The sequence below is a fragment of the Anoplopoma fimbria genome, chromosome 4, assembly GCF_027596085.1.
Source record: "Anoplopoma fimbria isolate UVic2021 breed Golden Eagle Sablefish chromosome 4, Afim_UVic_2022, whole genome shotgun sequence".
NCBI lineage: Eukaryota > Metazoa > Chordata > Actinopteri > Perciformes > Anoplopomatidae > Anoplopoma > Anoplopoma fimbria.
This window is the reverse complement of record NC_072452.1, coordinates 10,103,671-10,129,639: the sequence shown is the minus strand read 5'-3', so window position 1 is coordinate 10,129,639 and position 25,969 is coordinate 10,103,671.

Genomic DNA, 25,969 nt, shown 5'->3' with positions numbered 1-25,969 from the left:
TTTTACACTGTTGTCCTGACAACCGGCTACATCTGAAAGTGTCGGCCACCATAGGATGTCCACTATTTAAAATCATCTGCATTTAAAGGGGCACTTTTCTGATTACCAGTCTTGTACAAACAATATGAGGACAGAGATGTGGAAACGTATCACTTCTAAACTCTGTGGACAAGTCTGACAAAACTGAGAGTTTGTTCTTTTATTTCAGCTCAGCGTGATTCTTTAAAGTGTTTAGCTGTCATTTACTGCCTGATTCGCTTGTTTTGCTAGCTTTGCACACATACTCAATGAGTTTGCGTAGCAGTGTTGGATTTCGAACACGGGGCTGTCCGCTAACTTGTTGCTTTCGCTAAACAAAATTACAATGTTGGGCTGAAAAAAACGTGTGCAGGCTGAAATTCAACCGTTGTGTTGTTTAGTCGGGAAATGCAATTACTTAAACTAAGAGTTAAAGAGGAAAACTATAGCAGCTAGGCTAATTCATGTACCGTAAAATGCTGGCTCATTGACACTCAGGAAGTGCCCTGTTTTAGAGCTGCTATGTAAAACATTGTTTTTGTAGATTACAGTAGACTTGTAATGCACTGAAGAAGGATTTATGTTTTGTTTTGGTAATGTTTATGTACTGAAGTGGCTCACACAGAAACTGGTGTTAAAAAGATGCAGCTTTTAATATTATAGACTGTTGAAGTCTAATTTTTGAAGCAGTTTGCTTTCAGTTAGTTTGTATATATTGAAAAAAATAGCCATCTCAAGTTATATAGAACATTGAAGATGCACTACTTTGACATGCATCAAGAACCATTGTGCATTCGAATCGTTGACAGGTGAAACGTAATAAAATCGTGAGGCCAGTCAAGATTCACACCTCTAGAGGACAGTAGTGTGATGTCTTCTGTGGCTCTGGAGGTGCTTGATGATGTCATAGTGATGTCAACATGGTTGGTTTGGGACTGTGTTACAAGCTGGGGGTGCAGAGTTTGAAAGATGTGGGCATTTATAAAGTAAGGAGGATCTCTTGAAAATATTCTATAAAGTGGCATTATGGAAAGTGTAGCGTTGTTGCTCTGCGACCTCTGCTGCCCTCAATTTGTTTTTCTTGCTATCTCACAAGTCCCCTGACTTTAGTTCAATGCTAAATTGCTGGATTGCTCATTTAACTCTGCTTGACATGAGATGGTGTGATGTAGTGAAAGCATTGTATCATCTCATCAAATGTTCTATTTTTTGACACCGGTTGTTTACAGCAGCTTGTTTTATGTGACAATACCTATGAAGACATTGATTTTTCAAACCGGTGACATTATTAAACTCAAGACATGCTTCTTGCTTGGCTTGTTTGAATCCTTGCAGCGCCTCCAACAGGCTCAGTGTGTGTGAGTGTGTGTGTGTGCACTGCAGATGTGTGATTGATTTATAGCTACAGAGACACAGATTGATGAGGAGACAGGTAGCAGGCGACCGGCTCTCTCTGAGGAGGAATATGTAGGAAGATTACGGCTTATTACCCAAACATGGCTGTTAACAATGTAATTCAGGGGAGTAGTCAAGCCCAACCAAAACAAGCCAGAATACCACAGAATACAGTGGGAAGGTTAAAGAATCACCCCACCCCTTAATATATGTGATGGTATAATTTAGAAAGTACTTGACCTGAGCTTGTGGTTCACATAAATCTGGGAAAATGTTGAGGCAAAGTCTATAATACACTAAAAGTGATTCAGATACTGTGTTTTGTAATGAATCCCAACTGTGATGCAGTACAGTATGATTGTAATTACAATGTCCTTCACCCACACAGCACAAGTATGAAAGATGGAAGCGGAGCGAGCGCCAACTGATTTACATGCAGTAACAATATAAGCAATCACACAGACTTAATTGGACTTCAAGAAGAGCACATCAAGGTTAGGATTGTCATTACTGACAGATTCTCGCTGACAAATAAGGGCTCACCTTAGCCTATGCAATGATCAACCCACGGTTGTATTGCGATAGACTTTTTTAATTACATTTCCAGATTTATTGAGTTAATGATATACTTAATTATTGAGTCACTGGTTTTCATCATCATGTGGACTGACCCCGTCAAGGAGACATTTTCCATTGTGCTCCCAGGGCTTACTGTAATGTATTGTTAGTATTCAGATAATATCCACTTATGTAGATCGTTCATGGGAAGGCCTACTTTAACTATACATCTTCCGCTTGCTTGGCTCAGCATCACAACTGATGATGTGATTTCCATATGAATATGTACTTTACCTTTGAAAAGCACTAGTAATTGCAGTTTGGCTCTGAGATAAATAACGGTGTGTACTGTGTGAGACTTCATGATTGCATGTGAAACAGGGCCAGAATTGACTCGATTAAATATGGATTCAGGCAAAGGTAGTTCAAGGACATAAGCTGGCACAGATTCACGGAAGAGCCTTAAGGCAAGACAAAATGTCTAAAGTAAAGAAAGTAATATACTGCAAAAAAGGGCTGTCAGCACATATTCAAAATAGTATTCAAATAGAAAAAAACAACCTGATATTTGAATATGAAAATTTGTGCTTGTTTGTGTAAACAGGACTGCCACACATTCATTGGACGAACCGTATGACAGGAATCACTTTCTTTTGTTGTAAATTAATTGAGACTTTTTCTGGGACATAATGTGCAAATTAGCCATTTTGACAGCCCTACTGTGAAATGTGAGTAATGACTGAACACCTCTGCTCCTGCAGGCCTTCTTTATCTGCAGTTTAATGACCCACCTGACGATTTCAACCTACTGTAGTTTGGAATATACTGCCCATGTCGGATTGGAAAGTGATGTATTATTTACCTTTATGTCAAATTTATATACATTGTTATTTAAATACACACAGGTTACTAATAAAAAATAGTAATTATAATAAGTATTTGGCTTCACAGGCTGGTTAAAACATAATAAAACACAATCGGACAATAAATGGAAATGCAGAAACCCTGCATTTACAATATACAAATTCCGAATTGCATTACCAATCATTTTCTGATGAATTAGATATTCCTGAGCCATTTATAACAAGTCTGTGTAGAAGTCGGTGGACACTTGAATACCTCTTCATAGATTATCAGTCATATGTCCACGGCCAGACAGTAATGGAAGCGACATCCAATCAATTCTTGTCTAATGAAAGAATTTTCTCACAAAGCACAACAGACATTTACAGAACAGAAATGTTACGGTCAAAAAATTAACTTTGTAAGAAGATGACACAAGCTACATTTGTCGTGTTGATGAAAGGACGTCCAGCTAAGACAGCAGATGATGGCTCGGCTGATATTTACCGCATATTATGAATAGTTTCAGATGAAGGACGGTTTGTTTTACTTATGTATGGTAGGACATTTAAGAGATGCTAAAAGCCTTTACATAGACTGACCTTGATGTGCTTTAGGCTGAAGTTAGTGATGGTGCGTGGGTTTTGCTAGGTGAAATGCAAACAGAGCGCTCCGATCTTAGCTTGGGTCCAGGAGGACAGAGGCGGGGGAGTTAACTCTGCTCGGTTTGAAGAAAAGGCTGCAGGGTAACAGTGATTAATCTTTCCCTCCTCTCTAACTTTCTGCCTTTGTCCCTCTGCCAGTTTGCAGTTATTCCCCTTATGGATCCATTCTGTCACATAGTTTGACCAGGTTTTTAAAAAAATTTACCACGTTTCTACAATTGTCTGACTGCAAGAGAGTTTAGTTTGCAAAGAGGGGCCGAGGGCTCCAAAAGAAATTGTGTCCAAACACCTTCATCAGTTTATCAGATTTATCAGTTTCAATGCCCTTTCAAAGGCATTTCAGAAGCCTATTTTTTACTCTTGTTGCGGTGAAATGAAAATTAAAGACAAACATTTACTTACCAAGCTCTGTCAAGCTGCTGTTGTGGGTAAATAGATGGAATGGAAATAACTTACTCATTTAATAACACATTTGCGTCAGTAGACTTTGGAGAAGTTTATGACCCACACATGTGGAGCTTTGCCTTTGGCTACTTGTGGCATATAAAAACACATAACAGATGTTAAACCTATATACGCTGTATTCATACCACATAACAGATGTTAATCACACATGCGTGAGATATATCAATCTATACTGTAGAAAAATACAAATACAAACTAAAAAATAGAATTAAAAAACTAAAAGTATGGACTGTCCGGGACGGAAGTGTATATTCTGTTTATTATGACATTTCAAGTCGGGAGAATTAAAAAATTGCATTTTGGAAAAAGGCCTTGATTTCCTTAGTGGCTCTTGACACATATATTACCTGCCTGAGGGGAACTATACAAACTGTGAGAAAAGGGAATATGTCATCACTTGATTTCCTGCTTTACATTGGATGTGGGCTGCATACCAATTAGTGAACTAAGAGACACAGAAGTGATTAAATGGGATGTTTTATTGGACATCCATATTTTAAGAGATACTGTATTGTCCTGGATCATCAGTCTCACTGATGATATTAGAGACACAAATGTTCAACAATCGGGGGTTAGAGACAATTTGCGGTTTAATAAAAAACTCAATAAATTACACTGACATGGTTACAATTATAGACCTGATAATTCTTGTAATATATTACACTGTATTATCTCTCCACTGTATGTTGAACAGCCTCTTGTAATTCTGAAGAGGATATAAAAGCCCTGTCGCCTGTAGGGCACTGGCAGAGCCTCCCTCGCCACGTGGGGCCTTTCTCGTCTAAACACAGTATCATGGCTGACTGCCCCATCACCTTTTCACCGGGCAAGCCAGCAGAGAGGTGCGCCCATGTGTGGGTGGTTGCAAATGGTTGCGAATGGGCTGTAGGTTGGTGGGAGTGTTGGGGGATGGAGGATGTCCCTTGAACCTATTAATAGCTCTCTGACAAAGCACCTCGGGGAGATATCACACGCTCCGCTGGCCTCCTGCACAGAGAAGCGTCTGAGTGGCTCTCCAGAGATGGGCATTCCTTACGGACACGCAGGAAACACAACCCAGATGAAGGGCATCATGTTGTCTTTGAGGAGAGTTGAGTGCGTCTAAGTGTAGTTCATGGCAAGTGTGAGAGATTTCTTTGTAAAAATACACTGTAAGCACATATGGAGAGGATCCCGATGTGAAAAGCATTCAAAACATCTACTGTACTAGCTGTAGACCTGAAATTATTTTACAAAAGAGGTTTTAAAACGACTGTAATATAAAGGGTTTGCAGCCATGCTAGCGCATCTGTGAGTCTCTATTTAGACACGGCGGTCCTTTGAGAAAAACGCTAACATCCTGATATTTAGGTAAAATAGTAACCATGTTCACCATCTTGGTTTAGCAAGTGAGCATTCCAACATTTGCTTATAACACTAAACAGAAGGCTGATGGGAATCATGGATGTATAAAGAGAACAGCTTTGGAGGCAGGGCCCATTCATTCCTATTAAAGTTGCTCAGTAGCACATGCAAGCAAAATTCCTCGACTGCTGAGTTATAAAATTACCCAGATATCCCGCACTGCTTCTGCATCCGTGGGTCTTATAGAGAATGCGCACTTGTGTTTCTTGTAACCACGCCTCCAAGCTGCTCGGCCTTATTCATTCATTTGCATGAATGGAGGAAGGAGACTAACATCTTTCAGCAATTAGTGCTTTTTACATCTTTTAGGACCTTACAATTTAGATAAGGGCTTTTCAAGAGTTCATACTGGGAAGTTGATTTACCTCAAGAAAACATAACTGCTGAGTAACAGACGTCTCTTTTCTAATTTAAGTCTATAGAAAAAGTATTTTTGAGCCCAATGGTATCACATGATTGACCTTGAAGTTGCAATTCTCGGTTTGGCCGCTATCAAAACTGGCTTCAAAGCCCGGAACTCTTCCTGGGGGTTTCAAGTATTTCACTACAAACCAAGAATGTCAACCTCATGCTGGCACTAGAGAGAAAGTCAGGTGAATAAAATAATTATTACAATTATACATCATCTGGGGACAATGAACAACTGTTAACAATTTCATCCCAATCCATCCAATAGTTTTTAAGGTATTTCAGACCAACGGACCAACATTGCCATACATAAAAACGTTTTATGCTCAAATACAATCAAGTATGAACACTCTGTAAAGCTGTTCGACCATGTGTTGTTTGAAATTGAAGATTATATTGCAATTTTGTGGCCGAAGCATTTGGGAACAGTTTTCTGTATGATTCAAGATTTCACCTCTGACCACCGAGTCACAAAGCAGAAAATGAACTGTAAAATGAAAAAAAGTTGCATTGAAGTGACAAGTGAGCTACCATACTGGTCTTAAATGATATTAGGACAGATAACCTAACTAGATGTGAGTGAGTCAAGGACACAGTCATTAGCATTCAGATCCCCCTTCATCAATGTAGGACGTGTTGATGAGTTTGACCCGGGGCTGGTGGATGCCAATGATTTCCTACATTTCGCAAGGAAAGCAGTCTCAAGTCTCTGGCGTGAGGAAAGAGAGTTGCTGTATGGTTCTTCCATTATTAATACATCTGAGAGGAAAACTCTGTTTTCAAGCTTGTATAGTGAGGTGAAGTTTTGCCAAATTATGCCCACTTGAAATTCAATGAATAACTTATAGCTCCATCAATAACTTCACTTCTATTTTCTGCAAAATAGTAGTTATTAAACCAAATGAAAGATATTAACTTTGTTTAAAATATTTAAAGATAAATGGCAAATGTGACAAGGGGCTAGCTGAATGGGATGTTTTGTTGGAGAGAGGAAATGAGTATTAAATGGTATTGAATATATATATATACTTGATGTATATTAAATGGGGATGATGATGTAATCGACAGAGCACTCAGCAGCCTCTACCTGCTCTTTAATGAACTGGTCTTAACTAGAACTTTGTCATGAACCCTACTTAATACAATCATAAATTAGATAAGGCAACCATCATATTCCCATTATGACCAATTAGAGAAGTTTACAACAGCAGAGTGGCAGGTGACTAGAATAATAGTTAACCTTGACACTAATAAAAGCCTACTGTATTTATCCCATCGTCCATAAAAATGTATCTGATACCATCTTGGTGCGCTCAAGCCTGTAACCAAGGGCTGATCGATAATAAAAAAAACTCCTTGTAGTTTTACAAGATTATATATGTAGATCATTTTTGATGATATTATGGACGGGACATTTTACAGTGTCGTTCAAGTGTTTGGGACTGATAGGGCATTAATTTGATGCAATATGGACAGCTTCTAATAAATCATCCATTTTATTATCATTGTAGAGCAGCTCTGGACGTGGCCTTGTAAACTTTAAGTCCTGATCCAGGGCTCTGACCATCTGGGCTGTGTGTCCTGCCTGTCAGCTCAGCAGAAACCCGGGGATAACTAGGCGTAATCAAAGGGCACAGAGCCACGGACTGCCACTGTGGCTTACACCATGCATGTGACTTTTAGCGAGACAGGTGTACACGCTAGCAGGCAGCAGCTGGTGATCATGGAAATTGTTCACTGTGGTGGTACAGGTATGCTAATTGCCCATATTCTTCATCTTCTTGCGGTGCCATCACCAGTCATGATCTGTTACTGTGCATGATATCTGTAGCTTTGGAGCGATCAACATGATTTTGTGTGACCATGGATGCATTGGAATAAAGAGCATAACAGATAATGTCTAAAACAAGCTCTTTCTTTTAGCAATAACTACAGATCTTTAAAAAGAGAATCGTTTTGTTTTTTTTGCTTTTATGATACCATTCCCTGCGAGTTTTTGATGACAACTTTGACATCTGTTGTTTTTCTATCATTTTTGGGCCGCGTTATTTTTTAGCATCAAAACACTTGGCATTGAACATATGTCCTGAGTAGATGGCTTGCTGCACTAAAAATGATTGCAGCAAAGCTGTTTAAAGCCAAAATAATTGCAGAGGTTGAAAAAAAAAACATATTTTCTAAGCCAAGTATGTCATTTCAGATCAGTTTAATCAGTATGGTGCACCATCACAACATGCAAACAACTATTGAGGCCACCCTCGTAAAATAATTCCCTTATTTTCATTCTATAAAATCATCAACAGAAGAAGATACGAACTAAATCAGGAAGGTAGCATTCTAACCAACTGAAAGGCAGACTGTATTTTCTGCTTGCATGACCTCAAATTTAAACATGAATAATTCAAAGTAGCAGTAAAAATACAGATGTTACATCTCAAACAACCAATTCTGTCGGTTTTCTACATCTTTTAAAATCGTTCTTATCAAATTGGATCCCTTGTTGTGGGAAGGGATGGCACTGGTTGTTAGCTTCAGTAATGAAAAATGATATCATTTTGCCCGTCTCCTAAAGTTACTGCAGCATCAGCTCTTGCAAATGCTGTGGTCGAGTATAAAGACAATCTCTGCTCTGGATCAGTCAGCCCCGCGGAGCCTCAACCAACACTGCTTAGGTTGTGCTGAGCATCTCTGGGCCGGCAGCCAGAGCTCTCTAGACACAACCTAGACAGAAAGAGCCAAACAATGCCACCCTGCATGGCAGCTGCCACACACTCACCAAAATCCCAGTATCTGAAGTATGTGAAGTCAAAGCCCATAGGATTTCATTCTCAATACAAAGAGGACATCACTGAGGAAAAACACGCACAATATATGTGTGGCATGCAGAATATCAGAGCCGTTTTACATTTCTGCACACCTTTATCAATACATAAACACAAAACCCGTCCAGGACTATGGCATACATGTGTGCATATTAACATATTCATGGCTCATCATCAGTTAATTTCCAACACGCTGGACAGGCTGGGCAACATGACGAAAGAAATATTGGTACACTGGTACAATCAAACCTGCAAGTGAAAAAACATTAACCCATAGATACCCAGATCACCATGTTTTTGTCTTCTTAAGGGGGTACAGGTGATTTTGTGGAAAATAGCAGGTCAAGACTATATGCCGCATATAAAGAAGTGGTATTGATTATCTGAAAGCTGGGAACCGGAAGGTTCATTTCAGATGCAGCTCAGCACTGAGTTTGCTCACAGTTAGAGTGTGAGCAAACTCAGTGCTGTTAGAGTTGTTAGAGTCATAAATCCATAATAAATAATAATTGATTCATGCGTTCATTAAAAATAATTGTGAGAGTGTATTAGGGCTTGGAATATTATTATGAAAGTATATGATGGCCATCCCCATGCTCACTTGTGTCTTATAAGTTGTTGCAGGTATTTTTGGGTTGATACCATTTGTGACACAAATTTGGTGCTAAATTAAATAATAATTTGCCACTGCAGAAGTGATAAAAAAAAAGTATAAAATCCTCCAAAATACCAAATTAAGAAACCAAGACCTTGAGGAATGGCATCTATATACAAAGTTGTAGATACCAAATCACATCATGGTATTTTTTTTCTGATGCAGTTTCTCAGTTTCCAATCGAAAGAGATCTCCATATATATATGTGGAGATCCCTTTCAATTGGAAAGGCATACATCCTCTGAATGCCCTCAGTCTCTGGTCAAGTTTCAACAAATGGTCTCAATATGTGAAACAGATAGTCAGGGGGACTAACGTCATCACACAGGAATTGACCTGGGCTCATTGGATTCACAAAAGTCTCAGTTTTCCAGTCTTACCCAATTCATGCAATTCCAAGACAGTTTAGGTATGCAGATATAATCAAATACACCATTTTAGAAGAGGCAGAAATAATATATTTATGCTGTCTTCAAAACACTGCATTGTTTTTGCCCTTAACAGTATGGATTCCACTTATGGTTAAAACCCATAGTTTAAGAAAAAAAACAAAAGATATCAGGAAGTACCGAATAGATAAAAAAAATTAATCTGTGCATCACATTCAGCAGTGTGACTTCAGGGAGTAACATAGTATATAAGGCATAAACTTTATTAAAATACTAATTTAATGTATTTAATTGTATAGCGATAGGCAAATTTCTCTAATCTGAATTTAGAGTTGATGCCAGCCAGTGCCCATACAACCATTTATTTTCAAGACTTGGAAACATTTGCATGCCTATCCCCATTACAATATCAATTTTGCATGCACTGTTCATGACAGCAAACTTGCATGTGGAGCACTTTTCGATATTTACTGTTCTGGGATACTTTTAGCCTTTAAGTTTTAAATAAAGTCAAGTCCTGAGGCAGTCAAAACCAATTTAAATCAAGTAGAACAGTCAACGTGTCCAGCAGATGCTCCCATTTTTTAAACTCAGTCGAGTCGGATTCTCGATTATCCAGAATGTTCTTTTATGATATTGTATGTAGAAGTAAGACAAATCAAAAAACAACAGTAGATGATAAGATGAAGTGACTAAAAGATTGAATGGTTAAATGATTGCAGGTTTCTATTCATGCCCTGGTTGTAGCTGTCTGTGCTCTTATAATGGAGCTCATGCAGGGATGTCTTACCATCGTAGAGCTGGAAGTCTTGAATTATCATTGTAATAAAGCAATTAAAATGTAAAGTAGAGGAATTCAATCATAGATGTGTGAGGCAATATATACTGCAATGTCAGAAGTAATGTGTCTAGATCAAGCATGCGTCAGTCCTCAGGTCACAAGTCAACCCCTCTCTCACTTCTTTTCAGTAATGTGTTGAAACATGGTGAATTGATGAGGATATTTAAGCCGAGGGGGCTTCAATTGTGCCAAAAGATTATTATTCCTTACTCCTGGTCAATATGTAGTTTAATCCGGCATGAAATTATTTTTTGTTCAAGATGAAAACTGAGAGCGCTTGTCATCATTTTGGGATGTTTGTGCCATCAAAATGTAAGGCTTTATAGATAAATACTTGCTCGCAGCAGGGTGGGGTTTACTTTATTTCATAGCTGTCACAAGGCATTATGCACCCTCCGTATCGGCATCTCCAATGCAGACATGCAAAAGCTAACGGATCTAGACTCTCTAATATTTGGTGCGCTACACCATCTGAAACTCCCATCTATTTATGATTTACTCTCCATAAATTGTGTTATCATTAGCACAATTGGTTCAAGTAGGTTGTACTATGGATCATTTAGTATTATGTTTTATAATTATAGCCATAGCATCATTTTGCGTAACAGTATTCATGAAAACATTACAGAAATAATCACAAGGTTATGGTATTTTTCATTCAAATGACAAATACAGGCTTAATTTTAATGTATAGAACAGACATAGGATTATGTAAGATATAATGAACAGATCTTGTCAATCATGAGTGTTTCTCTGTATCCGTGTTCATTCCATGAGCCCATGCAGTCATGAGGCTGAAAACACACTCCAGGTAATTACATTGGCCATTATCCATTCTACCCAGACTTCATGTTAACCCTTTTTCGAGAATATCTGAGATCAGTCGAGTTAAACAATGCAGCTAAGTTTGTCTTTTCTGGGACTCTGGTTGTTTTTAACATTTCTGCAGTCTGTACAAGTCATCTGATAAACTTCAGCAAACAGCCTACAAAGGCACCACGAACCGTTCTCCCGTATCATCATTCCGGCCACCACAACGAACACACAAAACAAACTGGCCAGAGACAGGAAAACCAGAAGCTTTTTTTCTGTGCTTACTGTAACCCCTTGGCTTTTAATAACTAACAACCAAACTCCATCCAGTCTTCTGGCAATCTAGCTGGTGACACGGCACAATAGTGAGGCGGCTAGTGATAAATAGCTGGACTTATATATTATGAACCCTATATTGTTGTCATCTAGCCAGCACATCAAGTGGAGCGTGTACATACCAGAAGCGCTGGAGTTTTTTTTGTATTTTTCAGGGTTGAAATGGATGTTAAAAAACAGCCTCACCTGAGCCCAATCCTGTTTAACATTGTAGTGATTAAGCAAGCTTAGCTGGTTAAGCCTAATCCTCAGCGTTGTAATCCTTACTGTATTTCAACATATCAAACATTTTAATTTCCTGCATAGTGGAAGATGTTATGATGCAGCATCTGAATGTGCACCGGAAATTCCATCTGCTGATGTTGGCACATTAGTCAGTAGATTAATTTTCCTCTTTACGATGAATAGCAGCAATACTTACAGAGCCTGAAAGCTAAAATGGTTAAATAAAAATCTCATGAATTTCTCTGTGTAGACTAAAATCATATTACTTTTTCAGTGTCCCTCCCATTATGGTAAAGGGTAAATGTAAAAAACAATTGTAGCCACATCCATAAGTAATTACAGTGAATCTCCGCCTACACTACAGGGTCCCAAAAGAACAATGAACAAGATGAGACATTTCAGTAAATGGCTGTGAATAATATCTTAAGAGGTTGAGTAATACACTTAGAATTTGCTGGAACCATCCCTTGTACCCTTTAATCAAGTGGAAGAACCCTGCATGAACCGTTTCAAGGATGCATGAGTGTTCAGGAGGCTCAAACCCACAGCTTCTCCTACTGCTTCTGACACTGATCAAACCAATACTTACAGCACCTACAGTAAACTGCTGGAGTTGTACTCGGTCCACAGGGCTGGCGATTCAAATTTTCAAACACAATTCCAGTCTCACCTCCAAACAACCAATAAAAAAATGGCTTGCCCTGCAGCTTTTCAACTTTCTATACAGCAGTTATGAAACGCCATTGTAGCGAACCGGCAATCACAGTTTAATGGGTCAGCCTACCCTCCTGGCGTGAACTCAAAACTTCAGAAGGAGGCGATTTACTGCCAATCACACATTAATGGAACAGATGGCTCGTTCTGAAATAAAACAGCCACTCAATAGTTCAGAAACAGAATTAACTAAAGCTGGGGGAATATTTCACACCAAGTGACCTGCTCAGCTGCAATAGAAAGTCAACAAGCAGAATAAAGTAGAAAAGTATTGCATCAGGAGAGGTGTACAGTATTTCATCAGACTGATAAAACTGTGCTGCTTTGAGAAAAAAACTTGCATGTATCAGTAGGTTGAGCAAGTACAAATGATACTAAGGTTAACTTTTCTGCAATACAAAGGAACTTAATACTGCATTTTTCCAAACATCACATCTACTTTCAGCTAAGCATCTCCACTCCTTCCTACTTCAACCATTGTCGGCGCTTAGCTTTGGAAGCTGTTTTGGCACAACTTACTGTTTCCTCCACTGTATTGAAATAACTGCCAATTTCGATTTTTTTTTGTGTGTGTGGATGCTTATTTGTTCAATTCTGGTTTACTAATGCCAAGACCAAGACCCACATGAAATTGCAGCACATGCCCTTTGATATGCCATATCTTGGTGCCAATTGTTCAAGCTGAGTCCCTTCTTATGGGTTCATTTCCCACTCTGTTAAGAGAATAGCTGCTATTTTTAGTGGCCTTATGCAGTGTATGCAATGCAGAGAAGATCTTTGACTGCAGCTGCACATCTGTTTATAAAAGCTACGTGTTTGTCCCTTCATGTAGAAACTGAAAGTCAATCCAATAAATCAAATGGCAGTGGCTTAGCTCTCATTAATCAGTCTTGGATATGTAGTTAAAAAGCGTGTGCCAACATACATGTCAGAAAATATTACCAATCTTTTCCGTCAAAGCAGATTAGTTCTAGTCACGTCCCGCACTATCAAGGGAGGCCATCTTTCATTGTCTTTGATTCCGCAATCTGAGCTTTGAAGATAGACATCAGTTATAGACCAACAGGCAAGAATTTTACACCACGTTCTTGAACTCTTATCAGAGGAACAGTGTGTCATAATAAATCTGAAATTCATTTCAAAGGAAATGACATCCCTTAGTATTACCTGAAATTAAGTCATGCTAAGTGAGGGTGGATATTCTCAAAGTGTAGCCAACCTTGGTTTAAATTTATCCTGGATTTATAGGGATGAATATTAAGTCGGAACTGACTTTTGTGTCCAGAGACCAAGGGGCTGCTTTAGAGTAAGAGGAAGTAAAGGAGCTTACAGACACACAGTGATAGATCTGAGATCAATGAGGTAAACTCTGAGGGACTGTGATACTCAGTTAATGTTAAATGAGAGGGGGGTGCTGAAACATTGTTACCACGGGCAACTACAGCACATAGATAGCAGTACCCTGTGCTTAGCTCAGGTTACTGCCATTACTATTAGTTGCTAATTTTGGTTCGTGTAAAGGGTAGAGGTGAAGAGCAACATCTGAACCCGAGGCTATTAATATATATTCTACCAACATGAAGCTTATACTGCATCAGGGTCTGCATATAACAGGTTAGCCATGGCATTAACACACCTGCATATTGTTTACTGGAAAGTAAACCATCTAAAGTCTGTTTGGTGTGTTAATGTCTGATCATATTTTTCATGAATATGAAAAATGACTGACTGGGGAATTCCTTCGTATGCTACCTCCCAATGGTAGCAGTTACATGTATTATTCTAATGTTGGCGGGCTAAAATGCCAAATGTTACATGTCAATTTGAGATGATTACAATGCAAAGTATTAAAAAAATCAAAGCTATCAATTATATTCACACTAATGTAATACATGCTTATTGATTTTCAATGGGGCGGTTGCAATGAAAGAATGAAGTTAAAAGAATGAAATTTCATTGTTCTTTGACGTGAACATGCCAGAAAGCAGGTAATGGAAGTCGACAATGAAATGGGTGTGCACCACTTAAACCATTATAACTTAAATGTGATAACAGTTCAATCGCAGCTATTCAAAGCTGTGGAACTCCAAAGAACGGGCTTTAATTACTTTATGGGTCAGTGTTTTAAGATCGACTCAGCTTTCGGTGTGCATTTAGGAGGATTGCAGCCAGCAAACTAGATCTGCATGAAGACGATGCAATTCAGTAGACAATGGTAGTGATGTCCAGAGACGCTCACAAGTCATTTTATGCAAATCAGAGTCAAGTCTCTTATGGTAGTAATAAGTGTTCTATTATTTGCTCCATTCCATTAGGTCTGCTTACAACACTGCAAAGCTATAAGGAATTCAACGCATGCACTGTATTATCATCCCTCCTTTTTCTATTAGCATTAAAAATCGCAATAAAATAACAATTAGTTCACTGTGGTGAATTTCTATTATAAGAATAATTACGATTATGCTCCCCTGAGTGACTTACAAAGCTACCTACCTTGCTATCCTATCATGGTCGTGTAGTGGGAAAAAAGAGCCGGATTTGCAAAATACAGGAAATATCATGTTAGAAAGAACAAACTCACACAATATTGCTAATATGATTTATAAATAATGCATTTGTGACTGTTTGATTGAGGTTTGTCCTATCAGTAATGCAAATATTTGTTTCTTACCAAAATGTAAGGTAAAGTATGTTTTAGTGCCATTTTAAGAGTGTTAAGCATACTTTGATAATGATCAGGATAATATCTTGAATCATAACCATTTTGGCCAGGATAATTGTGACATGACATTTTCATGTCCTCCTATGCTCTCTGATCCCGCAGGACTGAAGAGTGAAAATATGTATTGTATTGGTCAATAATGGATCGTCAACAATCTGCAATTGGTATAGGCAGCAAAAATACTGCTAAGATGAAAGGGGAATAAGAGAGCAGTCCAGAACCAGTCCAAGGGCCGAGGCAGCTGTTGATGATACACAACTCTTCAGCAACTGGGCCACCCAAAAACCGCATCATGGATTTATAATGAATTCCAAAAAACAAATCACATTACAAAGTTTGATGCTTTTCCAAAACCCTGGTAGAGGAAATGGCTGTTGTGATGAAGAAGCCAAGTCTTTCAAGTAGAACCCTTCATTCACCAAAATGTAATTTAAATAAACCCTCCTAGCCTTTGTCCAGAGAGAAACTTTCAACGGCCGTCTCTGTGTTTTTGATTATTATATTGCACCTCTCTCACCACCTTCCCATTTCGACACACACACACACACACACACACACACACACACACACACACACACACACACACACACACACACACACACACACACACACACAAGATTGTAGCCTGTTGATTCACAGAGGATATTGTGCAATTTCCAGCACCATGCCTCAACGTGTTTCTAAAGATACAGCTACAAAACCTCTACCTGCAACTTCATGAGTAGTGCCAAAATCTACACCAACACTCTCTGCATGCCTGCCTTGGCATGATGATAATGTAAAATACCCAGAAGAGGCAAACTGTGGCATTAATAATCAAAAAATGTATGAAAAGGGGCCCTTTTTTCAATTGCGATCCATTCTGATTTGTAAAGCAGCTTCTGATTCAAATGAGGGAATCAGGAAAAAGTGCTGATGAATACATTTCATAGATAATTATATTGTACTTTTATGCCTGCTAATTCATAAAAATAGAATTGACAATTTTTTTGCAAAAGGAGAGTGATACCACTGGGCGGCAGACAAGGGCTTGCAGCTGAACATCCCCCCCCCCACACACACTGCCACACCTCCACCCCACTATGGCTTAATACTCTTTCTTACAGGAACACTGCGGCTCTTAGTGCCCAACCAGCCAGGCCAGAGGGGGGTGGGGTTGGGGGGTGCACTGCAGCACAGGAGGCTCACTTCAACAATAGCGACTCAGATTTCCCTCCATTATCTTTGAAGGAAGGACGACAAATTTGGTTCAGGCTTTGTTCTATGACATTGGATATTGTATGAAACTATGCGGCTTTGAACATTTTAAATAAGAATTCGACAGCTGAATAAATTCACAATATACAGATCTTTAAATCATATCTTAGAATATCTTTTTTTAGAAATACCCAAGATGCACGCTGCTATATAGTCACCATTGTGTAACTACAGATCTGTTTGCTTGTCCATACAGGTATCTAGATTTTACGCAGGTCTGTCCGTCTCTATCAAACCAAAAATCATATTGGCTCTCCTTCGAGACATAAAGTTGCCCATGCAGTTTTCTGCTGAAAGAGGTCTTCCAGCTTGGAGGTTAATCTGGGATTTGTGCGGCTGTATGAATCAGCATTAAGCCCCTGACATTGACATAATAGCGAGGTTGCGTTCTCAGACACAGTTTAACAGAGTAATGGAGATCTCATTGCTGATGTCCGTGAAGCCAGTCTGGAGGAGGCCAGATTGCTGTGCTGCTCAGTCTGCTGTCCTCATCAGTCCTGCTATCAGACTGAGCTGCTGGACCCCCATCCGAAATCACCCGGACCTACATCTCTGTCACCCTGACCCTTTACCATCACCTCAATAATGGGGAGAGGATAGGAGCTTACTTCTCCTTAAAAAGTGAAAATAGAAAAATATATGGGCCGTTTTTAGGTTTTGACACTAATGCCATATTATTTCCTTAAAGAAAGGATTATGATAATTCAGATTAAAGTGTTCAATTATTGCAAATAAATTGCAAAGTGATTTTAGATTTAGGTTCCATTTTCCCTGTTTTAAAGTGACCATCTTTACTATTTCTGTAAGACTTAGCATTCATTTAGCCAGAGAAATATGTGTTTGATCACACCACGACATATGTATTTGAAAATCCACTTAAATGATCACTGGAAATGTCCTTCTGGGTGGTAGAGCTCAAAACTCTGAATTAATGTCGAGGCGGTTCAGTGGGTTAACGCTACTGTATGTGGGAGGTGCAGCGATTTTCATTTACAGAATCAATTCAGTCAGCACTGTGGAGAGATCATGAACTCGTGGACAATTATCGCGCTGATGACAAGAAGAGTCCAATCATGGATTCGTAATGATGCTCCGTTTTCATGCTCTGTGAAAAGCCTCCAAATAAAAGCTATAATCACTCTCACGCAATTGTAGCCTAGCACCTTGTTTTTTCCTAAATGCTCTCCTATATTTGCCATGGAGGTTAAACTGGACGTCCGTCGTCCGTCGTCCCTCTTGTTGTTTTTTTTATGCGTCATATCTGTGAAAGGAACGTGGATAATTTCTTAATGGGGCAATCAAATGCATTAAAGGGCTGGAATCAAACTCTAGAAACACAAATCACTAAGCAAAACATAACTATCCTCTCCTAAAAACAACTGAAGGGCAACGACAGAAAAACATGCTCATGTGATCGATGGGCGCCATGACAACAACATTATAACAATATAACACCATAATATCTTATATCCAGGTAGAAAGTAGCCGTGTTTCCATGCACAGATTTTTACGCGTATGGAAGTATTGCATTTAAGAAACTGAATGAAAACAGCGAAATTTGATAAAACTTTCTTGCAAAAACAAAATATTTTTAAGCTCACCTAAGGTTTTTTTTGCCTCTGTCAAAAAATTGTTAAACAGGCCCTATTATGCTATTTTCCGGGTGCATATTTTTATCTCAAGTTACAGTTACAACATGTTTACATGCGTTAATGCTCATAATCCTCCTTGTTTTTCTCATCCTGGCTGTCCTGCAGCACCTCTTCTCACCCTCTCTCTGAAACGCTCCGTTGTAGCGCTTGCTCCTCCAGAAAGCAAAGTCGGCCCTGATTGGTCAGCTAGCCCGCTCTGTTGTGATTGGTCAACTTTGCACATTTAAAAAAACTCTTCCTCCAGCTCCATCTCTGTCTTTTGTTGTTTGAGGGCCAAACTAGCTGGAAGGAGTTTTACGTCACTTCCGTAACATTGTGACCTCATAAAGTTATGGAAGTGAAGGAGAGAATTCAATCGAGCCATTTCAGGCAGCTCAGGAGCAGTGTGTCTGAGGGAGAGGGCAACTTCTTTTAGGCGTGGACTTCAGGTTTTACATTCTATGGACCTTTTACATTTAAAAAAATATATATAACACACTAAAGAGGGGAAAAGTGGAAAAGCATAATAGGGCCACTTTAAAACATTGACAATTTAATTAAAAGAACACCCAACATTAACAATACAATGCTGCTTAAAAATTACAACTACATTATTCAATTCCCATTTGTTGTAATCACCAAAACCCCTTGACCAAAAGTTAAATCCCAGAGAGACGGTCAATAAGAATGAATCATACTAACTAAAAAACTGTAAAAGTGTCACTTTAGACCGCTGGTAGAACAGTGGACATCTGCTATGAAGTTTGAGAGATCTGATAACCAATGCCCCTAGCTTTAATTAGCTCACAACACTGGGCATGAACAATTATCTTCCTTCAGCCATCCACAGGGAGGAAACGTTACCCGCTGCAGGTTCTCTATAGGGGATGCCTGGGCAGCTGCACATCTAATTACACCTATGGGGAGAATCTCTTGGATAGCAGAGTGGTCCAATTTATGCTCATAGTGGGCAATTAACAGGCCCTGTATGCCAATGGCAATGACTGAGCATTTAGTGTTATTAAAAATACACAGTGTACATATGTCCTGCTTAGAAATGTGTTCTGTGGTGAGTGACTGATGCATACAAGGCTTAACCTCCTCTCAACCCTGTACCCCATGTGTAGTGTTTAATTGCATGAATATTGCAACAGTTACTGCAAGTCCTTTCACATGTTGTATCAGCAAAATCGCAAGTTTTTAGAGATACCCACTTGAATTATTCATTTTAACACACGCACATAACACACGCATCCTCTAATTCCTGCAGAGTTCTGATATTGGAAAGTCCATAAGACAAATCAATGGTCTATTTTCCTGAATGAATATCTCATGTTATCCAAATGATATCAATGGAGTTAATCTTTGTTTCTCTTTGTGAAATATGAAACGGATCCCACACAAAGACATGCACTCAGGCATATGCTTTAATGAGTGGGCTACACGTACTCCCTCTCAAAGATCAGTAGAAGATCTGTCTATTGGACTTGCTTTCAAATTGCCAATTTGGCCAAAACAACAACATGGATAAATTAATCACGATATTTCACATTTCCATACACCACATGTAAAGTTGGGAGTGGAAATGTGAGCTAGCCCTATACACTTATTTCAATATTTTTCCATTCAAAATAATCAGAGATTACATTTTCAAAAGGTCAGTTTGAATAACACAGCCCACGGCAAACTTGAGGCACACCGTTTCAGGAGGGTCCATGTTCAATAATGTATGAATGCATGCTGTTTCATTAAAATCCATCTCAATTCAGCTATGTCTTTGATGAATATCCCATTACTGAGATAACCCTTTTATGCAAATAAAATGTCAGTGTTTTGACAGTTTTCTGGACAGAATTCAGGGTGAAATGATTTCCCAGCCCATTTTTTTTTTTCAGCCGGAAGGCTTTGGGACCGACTGCACCCCGCAGTCAGCCTGCTCCTAGCAAAGCGGGATGGCACTCCGGAGCTGTTTCAGCATTACTGATGATTATTCTGTGCTCTCTCGTGCACTCGAATTCAAGACTGGGACAGTCACTAATTCATGATAAGCTCATACATAATATATGCCTGTTTTTCTTTGATATAAGATGACTAACTGCATTTACTGCAAGTCAGCAACTGATGATCTTTGTGGAATTTTCTTGGGGAGTAGGGTTATTAAATTATACATTTTTGTCACATTGAATTTCTTACTTGAGTGTGCTTTGTGATATGCCCCTTTACCATTTCTTGAAGTTTTTTTTTTTATCCAGCGTACTCTGCTTTAGGTCCAATGATATGTCAGTTTATCCATATGGATGAGCCAAATTTTTTTTTGCCTTCCAGCTGCCATGCATGGATGAATTGGAAGAAAAGCCACTGGAAACTCAGAATAAAAATGAGAACGCATCGACATATGGCCTGTCAGAAATAATACAATATGGGGTTTCCCAGTAGCATAGTCCTTACTGCAGTGGCAGGGGTTCATATCTGACACATCGCCCTTTGCTGCATGTCGTCCACTCTCTTTTTCACCCCTTTATCCTGACTTTCATCATCAAATAATGTGAAAATGTAAATAAATAAAAAATAAATGCTAAGTTTAATATTTTTCCTATCCATATTCCTGGTGCCCTCCTGAATTTAAGATTACTGACAGGCCACTTCATATTTCCAGATTTTGAGCAAAGGCAGGTTTGGAGGCCTCACCTATAGCACACGACTAAAGGTCATCCCTTTGATAGAGGGGGTCATGAACTCGCCTGCTTCGCCCTGCCACTTGGCAGCTTGCCTCTTTCTGGAGCATACTGTAGCTTTTCTCTTTTTTTTGTTTTACACCCCTGTCTTAAGCGCCTGGCAGCTGACACTGAAGCCACTGGCCTTTACTTGTTTGTTTTGAAAGCAGTTGCCAGAGTTAAGTGAACTCTAAACCACTGAATAAACAGAAGTAGATTCAGATGCTGTAAATATAAGAAGCAAATATCAACATAAAGAATACAGTTGTTGTTACTATAAACTCAAATTCACTGAATAATTTACATTCCTGAAAAATTACCCTGTCTACAATTAAATTGTATTGCATATTTAACACAGACATATGTGAGTTAACCTCAAGTTCAACCAAGTAACTTTCTTGATTGGTCAACAAGCACGTGAAAATGCAAGCAACACAATATACCTGATTGCCTCATGGTCAATTAAGGCTTAGGGGGAAGCAGATGAAATCAATGATGTTCTTCCGGAGGATTTAATGGAGAATTAAGACATGTTAGGAAATGTCCAACACCTCCCACCATTAAAAACTTTAAGGCTCATGCGGGACTCTGTGTGTAAATAAAAGAGGGCAATAATAAGCTCCCCATTCCTGATAATTGCAGTCAATTTAGCTATGAGTAGATGTGAGAGTGAATGGAGCTGGTGTTATCTACATGGGGCCAGCCTGTGATAGCAACGCAGAGTCCCGGGGTCCTAGGAGACTAATAACACAGTAGGATTACTGAGCGCTCACTCCGCTTGCACCAAGGACATTTGCCAATAACAACTTTATCTGCCTCCTCCATGCGCCTTGGGTTCTGGCATTTGTAACCGCTGGAAATTAAGAATCGCTTTGTTTCGTCTCCAAGCTGGGGACTGTTGACTGTGGCTGTAATCAAGACAAAAAAACCCAAAAAGGAATCTTTCTAAAAAACCTTTTTGATAAAACCTGCAGCAATTTCATCATGTCACTGTCATTTTGCCACGTCCTTATCAGTTGATTAATCAGGGAGAGTTGTCTGCTGAAGACAGCCAATGTGTGTTTTCATAGCGGCCCTTATCCGTCACAGGGATGTTATTATCTCACAACCTACTAACCTATTAATGGGGGCTGACAAAAGGCTTGCAACATTTTGATTTGCATAGATTTGTCAATTTAACCTCCATCGTTTTACGCTTGCGTCTGTCTCGTTACCATCCCACATCTTCAAAAGCTCTAATTATAATCTATTGTATGTGGTAATGATGTGATGTAAATACTTTTTGTATTGTAGCAATAATCAACATAGCATCCAATTTGAGCGTGAACCATGACTTGCTGAGTTGTTTCTTGATAAGTTGAGCAACAGAAATTTTTCTATTGAGAATTGTTGAATCTGAAATAATCTGTACTTCTAGCTATATGACAGGGATTTATCATTCGCATATCAATTATTTCAGGGTTTTGGGTAATTGGAATTGGTTGCCATTTCTCTGACAAATTATAGACAATACAATTGATCTATTTATCAATAAGTCAGAAAATTATCAGCAGGTAAATCAATAATAAAATAAGCCGTTAGTTGCAGCCCTTGCGTCCAACAAAATCATCCGAATTCAATCCAAATCACCAATACAGAATTGCAGTCTACTTTAATAACTACATGCCAGGGCACGGAGAAAGTAACATTAAACAAAGGCAATAACATGATCACATTTCCTGTGAACTACACAAACAATTATTTGCTCTTGTTGCAAAGCGTGTCTTCTTTTCATTTCCTGCTTCTCAGGATCCATATTTCATACTGGTGCTCTGCTCTCTACCTCTCATACCTGAGGTCAAAATGCAGATGTTCCCCCTTTAATTTGTGCCATTGTGCCACACTGCATGCTAAGAAAAATGTTGGCCCTACTCCCTGAAATGAGCCAGATGCTCCTGACTTTGTTGCACCGTAGGGAGCACCTGACATTAACACAGTGTTCTTCAGGGCTGTGTTTAATATGTAGAGGAGCCCTTTTTCTCTTTTACCAGACAGACCCCCCCCCCTCATTGGGTTGTCTCACCGTCTCACTTGCTTGAAGAGATGAATTCAAACCCTGACCCCCATCCAATGCACATGCCTGTGGTGATGAAGTGAAGCACACACAAAACATTTTAGAAATGCTGTCAGTTGGGTTTAAAGTTGTTTGAACATACCCCTCTCTCACATGTCAATTGCTGGTGAGTACAAACTGTGTACTCAGTTCCTCTCAGGGTAAGCAAAGTTTACAGTTTAATTGCTGCCTACGGCTCATCCTCTCTAGCTAAAAGGTATCAAAAGGGATCTCAATGGACAAAGTCTTAGATACCCCCAACCCCAATAACAACTATTTTCAAAAATATTTTTTTCTCCTATAAATCAGGACATTGTAATTAAAAATGAAAGACTAAATAAGGAGGCTTCCACCTTTATGAAAACATCAACATCCAAGTTAAAATCATTAACCGTACAAACCTTCCAACTTCCATCTTGTTCATGAGAAATAAATGTAAATTCTGCGAAGAATGTGATCAGTACTAGAGAATCAGAATCAAAGTAGGTCGGGTCTTTGTGGAATATAAAAGTAATCTATCAAACTCTGTAGAAGGTAATTTGCAATGCGGATGAAAGGGCACTTCAATATTTCCAAAGAATCTCTCTTGCTCACTTATTGCTAGTGTGCCACCATTGGTTCCTGTTCCTCAAGTTGTCTCCCACTGATCTAATCTGTAGTTCAACTTGTCAAACATGTATCAAAGAATACAGCAGCTCATAAAACACAACCACACACACAAAGTAGACCGACTGTTATTTCACTAGTTGTTTTTGGTGGATTTTTATTGGACCATTGATGAGTTAGAATGAGTTAGAATGTATAAATAGGCATACATAGTAGTAATCCATTACTATACATTTGTCTTCAGGGATAGAAATGTGCTGCAGTGAGATGTTTGAGTAAGATTTAATTAGACTAAATCCCTTAAAGTTTTTCCCAAAAGACACTTTGCAAAAAAAAAAAAAAAAAAAAAAAAAAAAAAAAAAAAGAAGAAGAAAGTCACACCTGCCATAAATGATTATAGGCTACAGTAGATGTGAGCTTAGTATGTGTGGTTAGGCTCCCTTGTCTGGCTGAATAAGTTCCTTTCAATTATAGTGACATAAACTGTCGAAAAGATGATAAGAACCTGAGCATTCGCCACCGAATAAAGTGCTGGAGGTTCACACAGTCACGTATCAGCCATTCTTTGTCTCACACTGAACAGGGCGTGTGGTGAGAATAGGAGCTTTTTGTCATGCTTGACATGAAACTGGTGGGCACGGATTTCATAGTAGGGGCATTTATTACACGGCAGACCACTTCTAGCGGTAAATAAATTGCGGTACATCAAAGGGCAGAATGTTACAATTGACAGTGGGCATTGTTATACCAGGTATAATATGAATGTTTGTACCTGCTTCAAACAAAACGTGTCACCTCATGACAGTCTGGTCTACTTAACAGCCCAGCACCTATTACTCACTGCAACCTCCTAACCTGCTCAAACATTAGCGATTAAAAACAGACAGCATGTGGGTTCAAAGTAGCAGAAGAAATGTAGTTAGCAAAGGGAAACGGGGCTGTTCGAAGGAGGGGAGCTGAAAAAGGGGAAAAGCATTGTACAGATGTGTTACATAACAAACATAAAAGAGACATTGTATGATGGCATGAGATGAAGTAGCACAGAGAGGTTAGTCGCTACTGGTTTGCCCAGTCTTACAGCTGACGGGGGCCTGAACGCTGGAGCTCGGTGGTTATTTCAGGGCTTGTTCCAGTCGGGGATGGGCCTTAGCAACATGCCACAGGACATTATTTCATGCATCACTGAGCTGCCTTGAAACTAATGCAGCCAGTTCTTGATTTTTCTTTTTTTTGTAACCTCAATGTACCTTATCCATGTATAACGCTGTTGGCAAATTAAAAGAAGTTTACAAACTTACTATTAAGATTCTTGTTATTCATTTAGAATCCAAAAGTGATATGTGGTAAAAGCACAGCACTGGTGACTGGATTCTCCACTTGCTGCACAATGTGGAAACGAAGACGTTGTGAATTAGCATTTTGCAAGTCCTGTCTTTAAACTGTGAATGACACTACAACTCTGGAAAACAATGGACCTCTAGGAACAATGGCTTCAGCACAGTAGCTACACATAAAACTATGTTGAGACCTGTAATTTGTGCTTTTAATTGTATGCTGTCCTGTCCAGTCCCGATAAATCCATAGGAGCCTGTATAAAACATGATGCCCATCTTTAGCTTTGCCAAAACACTTGGATGTTTTTATAGCACAGAATAATTACTAGTTTTGCAATTTGTACAGTTATTTATTCTGCGAACTGTGGTCATTATGGTATTGTCACAATGTTCTTTATCTTGACAATGCTCATTAGCTCCAGTCTGATCCACAAAGGGGGATTCAGTGTGTTCTGCTTGTGTGCAGCCATCATTGCAACCTTTTAATAAACTGGGAAACCCATTGTGAGATCACAAAACAAATACATTGTGGGGGGTTACTAGCTCCAGTTTCCTACACTTATGAGCAGCCCTAAACAAATGGTGGACCAGGGTCCGGACCTGAACTAACTGCTCTTAACCAACCTCTGACCAATTTCTATAATAATTTACTGACTCTGCTACTTCCTGGCTTCAGACTGTGTCTGAAGACACATTTACCACTTTAGATCAACTTACAGCTGCAGGTCAGCTTCTCCGCTGTGAACCTTATTAAAACCCAGAAAGGTTCCAGGCTGGCTCTCCAATTAGCACTGACACATGTGCATCTATTTTTTCACACCATCCCCAAATAAATATTTAAACTGCCCTTAAGTCGGTGTAAACCATCAACATTTTTAAATGTACTTTTGTAAAGTCATCTGTAGTGGTCATTTGCATTAAAAACACACAGTTCAAATGATTAGGAAATAAAAGTTGTCAAAAGTCATTTTAATTATGTTTTACAAATGAACTGCTTAGAGCTAGTGTTTGGAAGTAAAAGAGGGCAGTGTGCAGTAATGTGAAAACTTTCTTATTTCCTCA